At 46.9% G+C, this 13,589-nt stretch overlaps 1 protein-coding gene and 2 non-coding genes across 3 annotated transcripts in view; all 3 read right to left on the bottom strand.

Moving 5' to 3' along the window:
* Window positions 1-13,589, bottom strand: part of LOC140460300 (uncharacterized) — a 749,266-nt gene that overhangs the window by 507,987 nt on the left and 227,690 nt on the right. The gene's annotated exons all lie outside the window — the stretch shown is intronic.
* trnan-guu (transfer RNA asparagine (anticodon GUU)) lies at window positions 1,055-1,128 on the bottom strand. Its single transcript has one exon. It is a non-coding gene; the product is annotated as a tRNA-Asn (tRNA).
* On the bottom strand, window positions 4,413-4,486 carry trnan-guu (transfer RNA asparagine (anticodon GUU)). The gene has a single exon. It is a non-coding gene; the product is annotated as a tRNA-Asn (tRNA).

The raw sequence follows: 13,589 nt of genomic DNA, 5'->3' as shown, positions 1-13,589 counted from the left end.
GACAATGAGAAAGATTAATTGGGGTGTGTGAAGAAGCTGTGAGCTGCATTTCAAACAGGGAGGTGGAGTCAGATGCATCATCCATTGGCCCCGGCCCTGTGCGTATCTCACGCCACCATGCTGCAGAGTTCTGACGTTAGCACGGACATGCGCAGCAATGGGTTCATTCACAAGGCGAACAACCAAAGATAATCACCGTCACTGATTCCCTTCCACAGGCCCAACTTGGTGAAGCAGTATCTTTCACTGGCAAAGGAAACACCCTTGTCCTCAGGTGCCTGCTTCATTTCGATCACGATTTCAAGCACCTCACTCTTCTAGTCTCATTTCCAAACACTTTGCTCATAGCCTCAAAAGAAGCTCTGCGGGTATCTGCTTGTTCCACCCGAACAGGCAGTGGGTTGCAGATTCCCACCAGTCCCAATTTGAGTGAAATATTTTTCCCCCTCCACTGATTTGAATCTTAAAGAAGAAGCCGGGGAGCAAGCTCCCTTTCTTTTCGACGACATTTCTCATTTTGTACTCGGCAGGGTTCACACCTGCGAGGGGAAACCGCAATGGATTTCATGTACATCGCATTAACCACTCGGCCCACGAATACAGAACCACACTGACAGCTTGACTTCCCAGGCCTGTCTGCCTATGGAGCTGAGAAAGAGTGAATCATCGCAGAGTTTGTTTGAATCCAATCACTTCACAGTGATTCGAAAGGGTTAAATATCGGCACATGGTGTTTGCAGATATTTCGGTGTTTCACCCCAAAAGATGAAATGAACTTTCAGTTAGAAATTGCAGGAGGAACTCAGCAGGTCAGGCAACATCTGTGGAAAGAGAATCAGAGGCAACATTTCAAAATTGTGTTTTCACCAACAGGTACTGTCAAACCTGCCTAGTTTCTCTTTTGGTCTCGTCTTCTCAGCAAACGCAGTCCCTTCCGTTAGACATCAATTCAATTCAGAAACCCCTTTGTGGAGAAGATTTCCGTTGGGGGAAAATTTTCCTGACGCCATTAAAAGCGCACAGCTTCGAAGCCAAAGAAGGGCAGCGAACACACCGCCCCTGGGTGGGCTCGAACCACCAACCTTTCGGTTAACAGCCGAACGCGCGGACCAATTGCGCCACAGAGACAGGCGCTGACTTGGGCTGCACATCGCCTGGTGATTTTATAATTCAGCCTCCCCGCCGAGAATTACAGTTGTCGTCTATCAGTTTTACTTTTCCATAATCAAGCCTGGGAGATCTCTTGTGGAGATACCGGGGACAGTCTGCAGACACATCCATGTCACGAGGAACTAGCTTTCTTACTCCGGGGCCGTCGCCCTTCCAGCCTTTCAGTGTTTTGCCTGTTTCCGAGTTCTCTCGTTGGCTCGCAGGGGAGAAGGGGTTTGAATTCATGATGTGCAGGAACGACAATTCTTTCATTGTCTCAGATCAGTTCATGTGCCAAGAACATCAGAGTCAACCTCCCGGCCTCGTCAACAAGGGGACGGTGTCTGGACTGTCTCTGCTCAATCGGACCGGTCATCTTTCATTCTCCTCGAAATCCGCTTCGCAAAGTGTTTCTAAAGGTTCACAAAGCTGGAGACTGGGATTTCTGTGTTGCTTCATGAACATTTGAACATTTTTCCATTTCCTAACTGACAATATTTTGCCAAAATCTCTTCCAATTGTACGCCTTGCCTCATGTCCAGGGATGAGGAATTTCCATTTTGGGGAGACATTCCCAAGGTGGAGAATGTTCGCTTTGGAGCAAAGAAGGAAAACTGGAGATTTCCTGGGGCTGTTGGTCACGATGGAGGAAGAAGCGGTGGGAATGGGCAGTTTAATGATCAGAAGAACCAATTGCCACTGACCAGAGTCAGTTACCAGAGGACAGGGATTGAAGTTCTTGAATGAAAAGCAGCACTTGTGCCTAATAAACACAGAGAATACTGCAGAAAGCCAACGGGTCGAGCAGCATCTGTGGAAAGGGAAACAGAGCTGACGTTGTGAGTCTGGTACGTTGTTTGTTCAGAACCCGAGTTTCCTGCATGGCAATCAATTCCCAGACATGAGAAAACGGGTCTTTATTGAGACGGGTTTTGTGAAGTTTGAGCGATAATGCAACCAACAGGAAGTCATTTAAAATCGCCAGCGAAGAAATCATAGCCAGCAGGTTACCACCCTGGGCGGGGAGCCCCAAAGGATCTCTACGCCAACACCTTAAGTGTTCGGCCACAACTACACGCCCAAAGTTGTGGTCTAAACTTTCTCATGGAATAGTTCTAACAGGAAAGGTGAGTATTGGGATTGTCCTGTCCGCGCCATAGCCCCAACGGTTCCTGTTGCCCTGGATTTGATCAGGACAGAGGAGGCTGATGGGAGATCGAATTGAACTACACACATTGATGAGAGATAGAGCGGCTGGGAAGGATCCATTCCCATGCGTAGAGAGATTAATAATCAGGGCCGAAAATAAGGAGCCACTTCAAGAAATTTGGGGTTCATTCAGCAAAGCTAATGTATGACTGTTCACAGAAAATTGTGATGAAAGTCTCTCGAGTTATTTTGATGAGAAGTGTTGATGATGCTAATACAATCGATAGGATGAACGTAGATTGGTAAATGTATTTGGTGACAGTTCTGTTCTAGCCCTGTGAGCGAAACCTGGATCTGAAGGAGTAGAAGGGACATTAACAACATCGATCTGAAATTGGACACGTGACAAGGAACAGAGCCATCATGAACAGTTGGCTTTTGAACTGGAGAAGGTTTCTCGTGAAATTCGCTTGAGGCTTGAGGTATGCAAGGTCAAGATAATTTAGGTAAAACACGGAAACGCTATCCTCATAAGCAGACAGTGAAAGGATTACAAGACACAAATTAAACATTTTCGAGAAGTGATACAGGGGACTGGGAAGATAAGTATTATAAACTGTGAACAGCAAAGTTCTGGAGCACAACACATACATTCAAAGACCGAAAACATCCAGGTCCTGATTAATCAGATTGCATTGTAGTGCATGTTTGCAAAACATCCACTTGCAATGTCCTACAAAAGAGTGACAAAACCCATCCCTGTCAGCCCAGGATAGAAAATCCGAAGGGATGAACGTTTGCTGATTTTCTGAAGATTCACAGAGCTTGGACTGGGTTTTGGTGATTGTTTCTTTTCCACTCCCAGGAGCCGCAGTGTTTGAGGCGTTGAGTTGGGGAGAATAAAATGTGCCCGTGAGCAGCATGTGGGGCTATTTCAGCTTCCCCTCATATGACTGCGCTGTGAGTTGACTCAGATGTTCTCAGGGACATTTACTGACGCGAGACAGTGAAAGGATTCTCATTCCCGCAGATCGGGAATTCAAACCGTATGCCGGCTACAGGACAATGAGAAAGATTAATTGGGGTGTGTGAAGAAGCTGTGAGCTGCATTTCAAACAGGGAGGTGGAGTCAGATGCATCATCCATTGGCCCCGGCCCTGTGCGTATCTCACGCCACCATGCTGCAGAGTTCTGACGTTAGCACGGACATGCGCAGCAATGGGTTCATTCACAAGGCGAACAACCAAAGATAATCACCGTCACTGATTCCCTTCCACAGGCCCAACTTGGTGAAGCAGTATCTTTCACTGGCAAAAGAAACACCCTTGTCCTCAGGTGCCTGCTTCATTTCGATCACGATTTCAAGCACCTCACTGTTCTAGTCTCATTTCCAAACACTTTGCTCATAGCCTCAAAAGAAGCTCTGCGGGTATCTGCTTGTTCCACCCGAACAGGCAGTGGGTTGCAGATTCCCACCAGTCCCAATTTGAGTGAAATATTTTTCCCCCTCCACTGATTTGAATCTTAAAGAAGAAGCCGGGGAGCAAGCTCCCTTTCTTTTCGACGACATTTCTCATTTTGTACTCGGCAGGGTTCACACCTGCGTGGGGAAACCGCAATGGATTTCAAGTCCATCGCATTAACCACTCGGCCCACGAATACAGAACCACACTGACAGCTTGACTTCCCAGGTCTGTCTGCCTGTGGAGCTGAGAAAGAGTGAATCATCGCAGAGTTTGTTTGAATCCAATCACTTCACAGTGATTCGAAAGGGTTAAATATCGGCACATGGTGTTTGCAGATATTTAGGTGTTTCACCCCAAAAGATGAAATGAACTTTCAGTTAGAAATTGCAGGAGGAACTCAGCAGGTCAGGCAACATCTGTGGAAAGAGAATCAGAGGCAACATTTCAAAATTCTGTTTTCACCGACAGGTCCTGTCAAAACTGCCGAGTTTCTCTTTTGGTCTGGTCTTCTCAGCATACGCAGTCCCTTACGTGAGACATTAATTCAAATCCGAAACCCCTTTATGGAGAAGAATTCCGCTTGGGAACATTTTCCTGACCCCATTAAAAGGCCAAACCTTCGAAGCCAAAGAAGGGCAACGAACACACCGCCCCTGGGTGGGCTCGAACCACCAACCTTTCGGTTAACAGCCGAACGCGCTGACCAATTGCGCCACAGAGACAGGCGCTGCCGGGGGCTGTACCATCGCTTAGTGATTTTATAATTCAGCCTCCCCGCCGAGAATTACAATTGTCGTCTATCAGTTTTACTTTTCCATAATCAAGCCTGGGAGATGTGTTGTGGAGATACCGGGGACAGTCTGCAGACACATCCATGTCACGAGGAACTAGCTTTCTTACTCCGGGGCCGGCGCCCTTCCAGCCTTTCAGTGTTTTGCCTGTTCCCGAGTTCACTCCTTGGCTCGCAGGGGAGAAGGGGTTTGAATTCCTGATGTGCAGGAACGACAATTCTTTCAATGTCTCAGATCAGTTCATGTGCCGAGAACATCAGAGTCAACCTCCCGGCCTCTTCAACAAGGGGACGGTGTCTGGACTGTCTCTGCTCAATCGGACCGGTCATCTTTCATTCTCCTCTAAATCCGCTTCCCAAAGTGTTTCTAAAGGTTCACAAAGCTGGAGACTGGGATTTCTGTTTTGCTTCATGAACATTTGAACATTTTTCCATTGCCTAACTGACAATATTTTGCCAAAATCTCTTCCAATTGTACGCCTTGCCTCATGTCCAGGGATGAGGAATTTCCATTTTGGCGAGACATTGCCAAGGTTGAGAATGTTCGCTTTGGAGCAAAGAAGGTTAACTGGAGATTTCCTGGGGCTGTTGGTAATGATGGGAGAAGAAGCGGTGGGAATGGGCAGATTAATGATCAGAAGAACCAATTGCCACTGACCAGAGTCAGTTACCAGAGGACAGGGATTGAAGTTCTTGAATGAAAAGCAGCACTTGTGCCTAATAAACACAGAGAATACTACAGAATGCCAACAGGTCGAGCAGCATCTGTGGAAAGGGAAACAGAGCTGACGTTGTGAGTCTGGTACGTTGTTTGTTCAGAACCCGAGTTTCCTGCATGGCAATCAATTCCCAGACATGAGAAAACGGGGCTTTATTGAGACGGGTTTTGTGAAGTTTGAGCGATAATGCAACCAACAGGAAGTCATTTAAAATCGCCAGCGAAGAAAGCATAGCCAGCAGGTTACCACGCTTGGCGGGGAGCCCCAAAGGATCTTTACACCAACACCTTAAGTGTTCGGCCACAACTACAAGCCCAAAGTTGTGCTCTAAACTTTCTCATGGAATAGTTCTAACAGGAAAGGTGAGTATTGGTCTTGTCCTGTCCGCGCCATAGTCCCAACGTTTCCTGTTCCCCTGGATTTGATCAGGACAGAGGAGGCTGATGGGAGATCGAATTGAACTACACACATTGATGAGAGATAGAGCGGCTGGGAAGGATCCATTCCCATGCGTAGAGAGATTAATAATCAGGGCCGAAAATAAGGAGCCACTTCAAGAAGTATGGGGTTCATTCAGCAAAGCTAATGTAGAACTGTTCACAGAAAATTGTGATGAAAGTCTCTCGAGTTATTTTGATGAGAAGTGTTGATGATGCTAATACAATCGATCGGATGAACGTAGATTGGTAAATGTATTTGGTGATAGTTCTGTTCTAGCCCTGTGAGCGAAACCTGGATCTGAAGGAGTAGAAGGGACATTAACAACATCGATCTGAAATTGGACACGTGACAAGGAACAGAGCCATCATGAACAGTTGGCTTTTGAACTGGACAAAGTTTCTCGTGAAATTAGCTTGAGGCTTGAGGTATGCAAGGTCAAGATAATTGAGGTAAAACACGGAAACGCTATCCTCATTAGCAGACAGTGAAAGGATTACAAGACACAAATTAATCATTTTCGAGAAGTGATACAGGGGACTGGGAAGATAAGTATTATAAACTGGGAACAACAAAGTTCTGGAGCACAACACTTACATTCAAAGACCGAAAACATCCAGGTCCTGATTAATCAGATTGCATTGTGGTGCTTTTCTGCCAAACATCCACTTGCAATGTCCTACAAAAGAGTGACAAAACCCATCCCTGTCAGCCCAGGATAGAAAATCCGAAGGGATGAACGCATGCTTATTTTCTGAAGATTCACAGAGCTTAGACTGGGTTTTGGTGATTGTTTCTTTTCCACTCCCAGTAGCCGCAGTGGTTGAGGCGTTGAGTTGGGGAGAATAAAATGTGCCCGTGAGCAGCATGTGGGGCTATTTCAGCTTCCCCTCATCTGACTGCGCTGTGAGATGACTCCGATGTTCTCAGGGACATTTACTGACGCGAGACAGTGAAAGGATTCTCATTCCCGCAGATCGGGAATTCAAACCGTATGCCGGCTTCAGGACAATGAGAAAGATTAATTGGGGTGTGTGAAGAAGCTGTGAGCTGCATTTCAAACAGGTAGGTGGAGTCAGATGCATCATCCATTGCGCCCCGGCCCTGTGCGTATCTCACGCCACCATGCTGCAGAGTTCTGACATTAACACGCACATGCGCAGCAATGGGTTCATTCACAAGGTGAACAACCAAAGATAATCACCGTCACTGATTCCCTTCCACAGGCCCAACTTTGTGAAGCAGTATCTTTCACTGGCAAAGGAAACACCCTTGTCCTCAGGTGCCTGCTTCATTTCGATCACGATTTCAAGCCCCTCACTCTTCTAGTCTCATTTCCAAACACTTTGCTCATAGCCTCAAAAGAAGCTCTGCGTGTGTCTGCTTGTTCCACCCGAACAGGCAGTGGGTTGCAGATTATCACCAGTCCCAATTTGAGTGAAATATTTTTCCCCCTCCACTGATTTGAATCTTAAAGAAGAAGCCGGGGAGCAAGCTCCCTTTCTTTTCGACGACATTTCTCATTTTGTACTCGGAAGGGTTCACACCTGCGTGGGGAAACCGCAATGGATTTCAAGTCCATCGCATTAACCACTCGGCCCACGAATACAGAACCACACTGACAGCTTGACTTCCCAGGTCTGTCTGCCTGTGGAGCTGAGAAAGAGTGAATCATCGCAGAGTTTGTTTGAATCCAATCACTTCACAGTGATTCGAAAGGGTGAAATATCTGCACATGATGTTTGCAGATATTTAGGTGTTTCACCCCAAAAGATGAAATGAACTTTCAGTTAGAAATTGCAGGAGGAACTCAGCAGGTCAGGCAACATCTGTGGAAAGAGAATCAGAGGCAACATTCCAAAATTCTGTTTTCTCCGACAGGTACTGTCAAAGCTGCCGAGTTTCTCTTTTGGTCTCGTCTTCTCAGCACACGCAGTCCCTTACGTTAGACATTAATTCAATTCAGAAACCCCTTTGTGGAGAAGATTTCCGTTTGGGGAACATTCTCCTGACCCCATTAAAAGCGCACAGCTTCGAAGCCAAAGAAGAGCAGCGAACACACCGCCCCTGGGTGGGAGCGAACCACCAACCTTTCGGTTAACAGCCGAACGCACTGACCGATTGCGCCACAGAGACAGGCGCTGCCCGGGGCTGCCCCATCGCGTAGTGATTTTATAATTCAGCCCCCCGCCTAGAATTACAATTGTCGTCTATCAGTTTTACTTTTCCAGAATCAAGCCTGGGAGATCTATTGTGGAGATACCGGGGACAGTCTGCAGACACATCCATGTCACGAGGAACTAGCTATCTTCCTTCGGGGCCGTCGAACTTCCAGCCTTTCAGTGTTTTGCCTGTTCCCGAGTTCTCTCATTGGCTCGGAGGCGAGAAGGAGTTTGAATTCCTGATGTGCAGGAACGACAATTCTTTCAATGTCTCAGATCAGTTCGTGAGCCGAGAACATCAGAATCAACCTCCCGGCCTCTTCAACAAGGGGACGGTGTCTGGACTGTCTCTGCTCAATCGGACAGGTCATCTTTCATTCTCCTCTAAATCCGCTTCCAAAAGTGTTTCTAAAGGTTCACAAAGCTGGAGACTGGGATTTCTGTTTTGCTTCATGAACATTTGAACATTTTTCCATTGCCTAACTGACAATATTTTGCCAAAATTTCTTCCCAATTGTACGCCTTGCCTCATGTCCAGGGATGAGGAATTTCCATTTTGGCGAGACATTGCCAAGGTTGAGAATGTTCGCTTTGGAGCAAAGAAGGTTAACTGGAGATTTCCTGGGGCTGTTGGTAATGATGGGAGAAGAAGCGGTGGGAATGGGCAGATTAATGATCAGAAGAACCAATTGCCACTGACCAGAGTCAGTTACCAGAGGACAGGGATTGAAGTTCTTGAATGAAAAGCAGCACTTGTGCCTAATAAACACAGAGAATACTACAGAATGCCAACAGGTCGAGCAGCATCTGTGGAAAGGGAAACAGAGCTGACGTTGTGAGTCTGGTACGTTGTTTGTTCAGAACCCGAGTTTCCTGCATGGCAATCAATTCCCAGACATGAGAAAACGGGACTTTATTGAGACGGGTTTTGTGAAGTTTCAGCGATAATGCAACCAACAGGAAGTCATTTAAAATCGCCAGTGAAGAAAGCATAGTCAGCAGGTTACCACCCTGGGCGGGGAGCCCCAAAGGATCTCCACGCCAACACCTTAAGTGTTCGGCCACAACTACACGCCCAAAGTTGTGGTCTAAACTTTCTCATGGAATAGTTCTAACAGGAAAGGTGAGTATTGGGCTTGTCCTGTCCGCGCCATAGTCCCAACGTTTCCTGTTCCCCTGGATTTGATCAGGACAGAGGAGGCTGATGGGAGATCGAATTGAACTACACACATTGATGAGAGATAGAGCGGCTGGGAAGGATCCATTCCCATGCGTAGAGAGATTAATAATCAGGACCGAAAATAAGGAGCCACTTCAAGAAATATGGGGTTCATTCAGCAAAGCTAATGTAGAACTGTTCACAGAAAATTGTGATGAAAGTCTCTCGAGTTATTTTGATGAGAAGTGTTGATGATGCTAATACAATCGATAGGATGAACGTAGATTGGTAAATGTATTTGGTGACAGTTCTGTTCTAGCCCTGTGAGCGAAACCTGGATCTGAAGGAGTGTAAGGGACATTAACAACATCGATCTGAAATTGGACACGTGACAAGAAACAGAGCCATCATTAACAGTTGGCTTTTGAACTGGAGAGGGTTTCTCGTGAAATTGGCTTGAGGCATGAGGTATGTAAGGTCAAGATAATTTAGGTAAAACACGGAAACGCTATGCTCATTAGCAGACAGTGAAAGGATTACAAGACACAAATTAAACATTTTCGAGAAGTGATACAGGGGACTGGGAAGATAAGTATTATAAACTGGGAACAACAAAGTTCTGGAGCACAACACTTCCATTCAAAGACCGAAAACATCCAGGTCCTGATCAATCAGATTGCATTGTGGTGCTTTTCTGCAAAACAACCACTTGCAATATCCTACAATAGAGTGACAAAACCCATCCCTGTCAGCCCAGGATAGAAAATCCGAAGGGATGAACGTTTGCTGATTTTCTGAAGATTCACAGAGCTTAGACTGGGTTTTGGTGATTGTTTCTTTTCCACTCCCAGGAGCCGCAGTGGTTGAGGCTTTGAGTTGGTGAGAATAAAATGTGCCCGTGATCAGCGTGTGGGGCTATTTCAGCTTCCCCTCATCTGACTGCGCTGTGAGTTGACTCAGATGTTCTCAGGGACATTTACTGACGCGAGACAGTGAAACGATTCTCATTCCCGCAGTTCTTGAATTCAAACCGTATGCCGGCTTCAGGACAATGAGAAAGATTAATTGGGGTGTGTGAAGAAGCTGTGAGCTGCATTTCAAACAGGTAGGTGGAGTCAGATGCATCATCCATTGCGCCCCGGCCCTGTGCGTATCTCACGCCACCATGCTGCAGAGTTCTGACATTAACACGGACATGCGCAGCAATGGGAACATTCACAAGGTGAACAACCAAAGATAATCACCGTCACTGATTCCCTTCCACAGGCCCAACTTTGTGAAGCAGTATCTTTCACTGGCAAAGGAAACGCCTTTGTCCACAGGTGCCTGCTTCATTTCGATCACGATTTCAAGCGTCTCACTCTTTTAGTCTCATTTCCAAACACTTTGCTCATAGCCTCAAAAGAAGCTCTGCGGGTATCTGCTTGTTCCACCCGAACCGGCAGTGGGTTGCAGATTCCCACCAGTCCCAATTTGAGTGAAATATTTTTGACCCTCCACTGATTTGAATCTGAAAGAAGAAGCCGGGGAGCAAGCTCCTTTTCTTTACGACGACATTTCTCATGTTGTACTCGGCAGGGTTCACACCTGCGTGGGGAAACCGCAATGGATTTCAAGTCCATCGCATTAACCACTCGGCCCACGAATACAGAACCACACTGACAGCTTGACTTCCCAGGTCTGTCTGCCTATGGAGCTGAGAAAGAGTGAATCATCGCAGAGTTTGTTTGAATCCAATCACGTCACAATGATTCGAAAGGGTTATATATCTGCATGCGGCGTCTCCAGTTGTTTCATCCCAAAAGATGAAATGAACTTGCAGTAAAAAACAAAACTAGAAATTGCACGAGGAACTGAGAAGGTCAGGCAACGTCTGTGGAAAGAGAATCAGAGACAACATTTCAGAATTTTGTTTTCTCCGACAGGTACTGTCAAACCTGCCGAGTTTCTCTTTTGGTCTCGTCTTCTCAGCGTACGCAGTCCCTTACGTTAGACATTAATTCAATTCGAAATCCCTTTGTGGAGAAGATTTCCGTTTGGGGAACATTTTCCTGACCCCATTAAAAGCGCACAGCTTTGACGCCATGGCCTGTGTGAACTTGTGGCGCAACGGTAGCGCGTCTGACTCGAGTTCCCGAAGTTGCATGTTCGAATCTCGATTGGCTCCATTGCGTCGACTCCTTATGTTTCAAATCATGAAAGGAGTCCGTTGACTCCGTATATCGGTTGAGTCAAATCTTGCCGTTTGCGTCTAATGAATCTGCCTCTTTGTCAGTTCGGGATTTACTGACCTCAACCACTCCCTGTACGAAAGTATTCTTCCTGTTGTCACTTTTGGTTCTTTTCCTCGTGACTTTTAAACTCTGTCGAATCGTTGCCGATCCTTTCAGGCGTGAGAACAATTTGACGACATTACTTTCTCTGTCTAGACTTCGCATGACTTGAAAAGCTTCAATCGGGCTAGATTTCAAACTTACGTACTCCGAAGAGAGCTGTCCCAAATTTCTAATCGACCCTCATCGCTGACATCCCTCAAACACTGCACCACTCCCGTCAACTTATTCAACGCTACCTCCAATCATTTGACTTCGCTGCTTTCTGTCCCATTGGTCCTCCAGGGAGCCCAACCTCGTTTTACGAAGGTGCTTTTTGATCAAATTAAATAGGCACTTTCGCACAAGACATGAAACGCGGTCTCCTCCGGGCTTTGAACCCGCGATCTTTCGAACGCCTGCGTTAATGAGGACCCAAAGCGAGAATTACGCCCCGACACCAACGAGCCACACGGCTAGCCACACGGCTCGCCACACGGGCGCCCCTGCCCCCGCCCTACCTCTTGAACCAGCTGAGTCTTGCTCAGAGTAAAGTCCAGTTGACATTGAACAGGCTGGGGCTGTTTTCTCTGGAACGTCGGAGGTTGAAGGGTAACTTTATGGAGGTTTACAAAATTATGAGGGGCATGGATAGGATAAATAGGCAAAGTTAATTCCCAGGGGTCGGGGAGTCAGGAACTAGAGGGCTTTAGGGTTTAGGGTGAGAGGGGAAAGATATAAAAGAGATCCTAGGGGCAACTTTTTCACGCAGAGGGTGGTGCGTGTATGGAATGAGCTGCCAGAGAAAGTGGCGGAGACTGGTACAATTGCAACATTTAAGAGGCGTTTGGATGGATATATGAATAGGAAGGGTTTGGAGGTATATGGGCCGGGTGCTGGCAGGTGGGATTAGATTGGGGTGGGATATCTGGTCGGCATGGACGGGTTGGACCGAAGGGTCTGTTTCCATGCTGTACATCTCTATGACTGTATGAACAGCTGCTTCTCATTCTGTCTCTCTGCTGCCGTTTGCCCGTCCCCAGGAACCGGGCCCTCTCTACTGGCAGAAAATTAACCCGTTTTCTTTCTAAACTTTTCTCTGACACCGGAGTGACCAGTGACAAGTATTGCCCTCCTCAACATAGGGCACAGAGAACAGGAGAAGACCCCACAGACCTCCACGAGTGTGTCATCTCAACTCTGCATACTGGGCCTGTGTATCAATGTGAAATATTTACGTCGAAGTTTTTTGGGAAGCAGATGATACGGCGAGGTGCACAACAGTGCGCCGTTATACGGGAAAGCTGCTAAACTCGACATTGAGTGAAGAGGGAAGATGGTTTCCCTTCTGGGTTATGCTCCCATCGCCCACCGGCAGAATTATCGCCGACGAGCAAATATTAACTCTGTCTAAATTGCCACATTCTGTTTTTACGAACCGTGATTTCACTCAGAAGCACAATTTACCTGCTCCCTCCTGAATATCCTTCCAGGCTCGAACATACCTTCCAGGTGAAGCAGCACTTTATCTGCACATTTGCTGCAACCTAGTCTACTGCATTCGCTGCTCACAGCGTCGTTTCCCCAACGGAGCATGAAGTATAAACTGGATGACTGCTTCGCAGAACATCTCGGTTCTGCCCGCGAAAAAAGGCCCTGAGCTTTGTGCTTTCCTGCCACTTTAACACGCCACCATGTTCCCAGGCCAACATCTCTGTCTCAGGCTTACAGCAGTGTTCCAGCAAAGCTCAGCTCCAGATGAAAGAACAACGCCTCATATTCTACTTCAAAACCCTACAGCCCTCCGGTCTTCGAGATCGAGTTCCATGACTTTAGGGCCTGAAATCCCCCATGTCCTTGACCCCTACCACACACATACGAGCCCTTGTTATCACATAGTTTGCTACGACACACTACTTATTGTTAGCCACTAACGGTCTTCAATAACAGTTATTCACCCTCCCACACGGATCGTTATTTACTCCTTTGTCCCTCCTATTGTTCTCTCTCTGAGCTGGCGGGAAAGAGAGCAATGTACACTGGAGACTCTGAGCCAGCTGAAACTTGCTCACTGTGAAATACATTCCACTTTGCTCCCAGAATTGCAAGCAGCAAAGAGTTTCCAGAACATCGGCTTGTCATTCTGTCCCCGGGATGCGGTTTCTGACATGCGAATCGTCTTGTCATTCACTTCGGAACGGTCTTGGCGAACTACTGCAGGGAAAGCATGAAACCACAAGGTACG

This window comes from Chiloscyllium punctatum, chromosome 36, assembly GCF_047496795.1.
Source record: "Chiloscyllium punctatum isolate Juve2018m chromosome 36, sChiPun1.3, whole genome shotgun sequence".
NCBI classification, from domain to species: Eukaryota; Metazoa; Chordata; class Chondrichthyes; order Orectolobiformes; family Hemiscylliidae; genus Chiloscyllium; species Chiloscyllium punctatum.
Note: the sequence above shows the minus strand (reverse complement) of the source record. Positions and strands in the feature narration are given on the sequence as shown.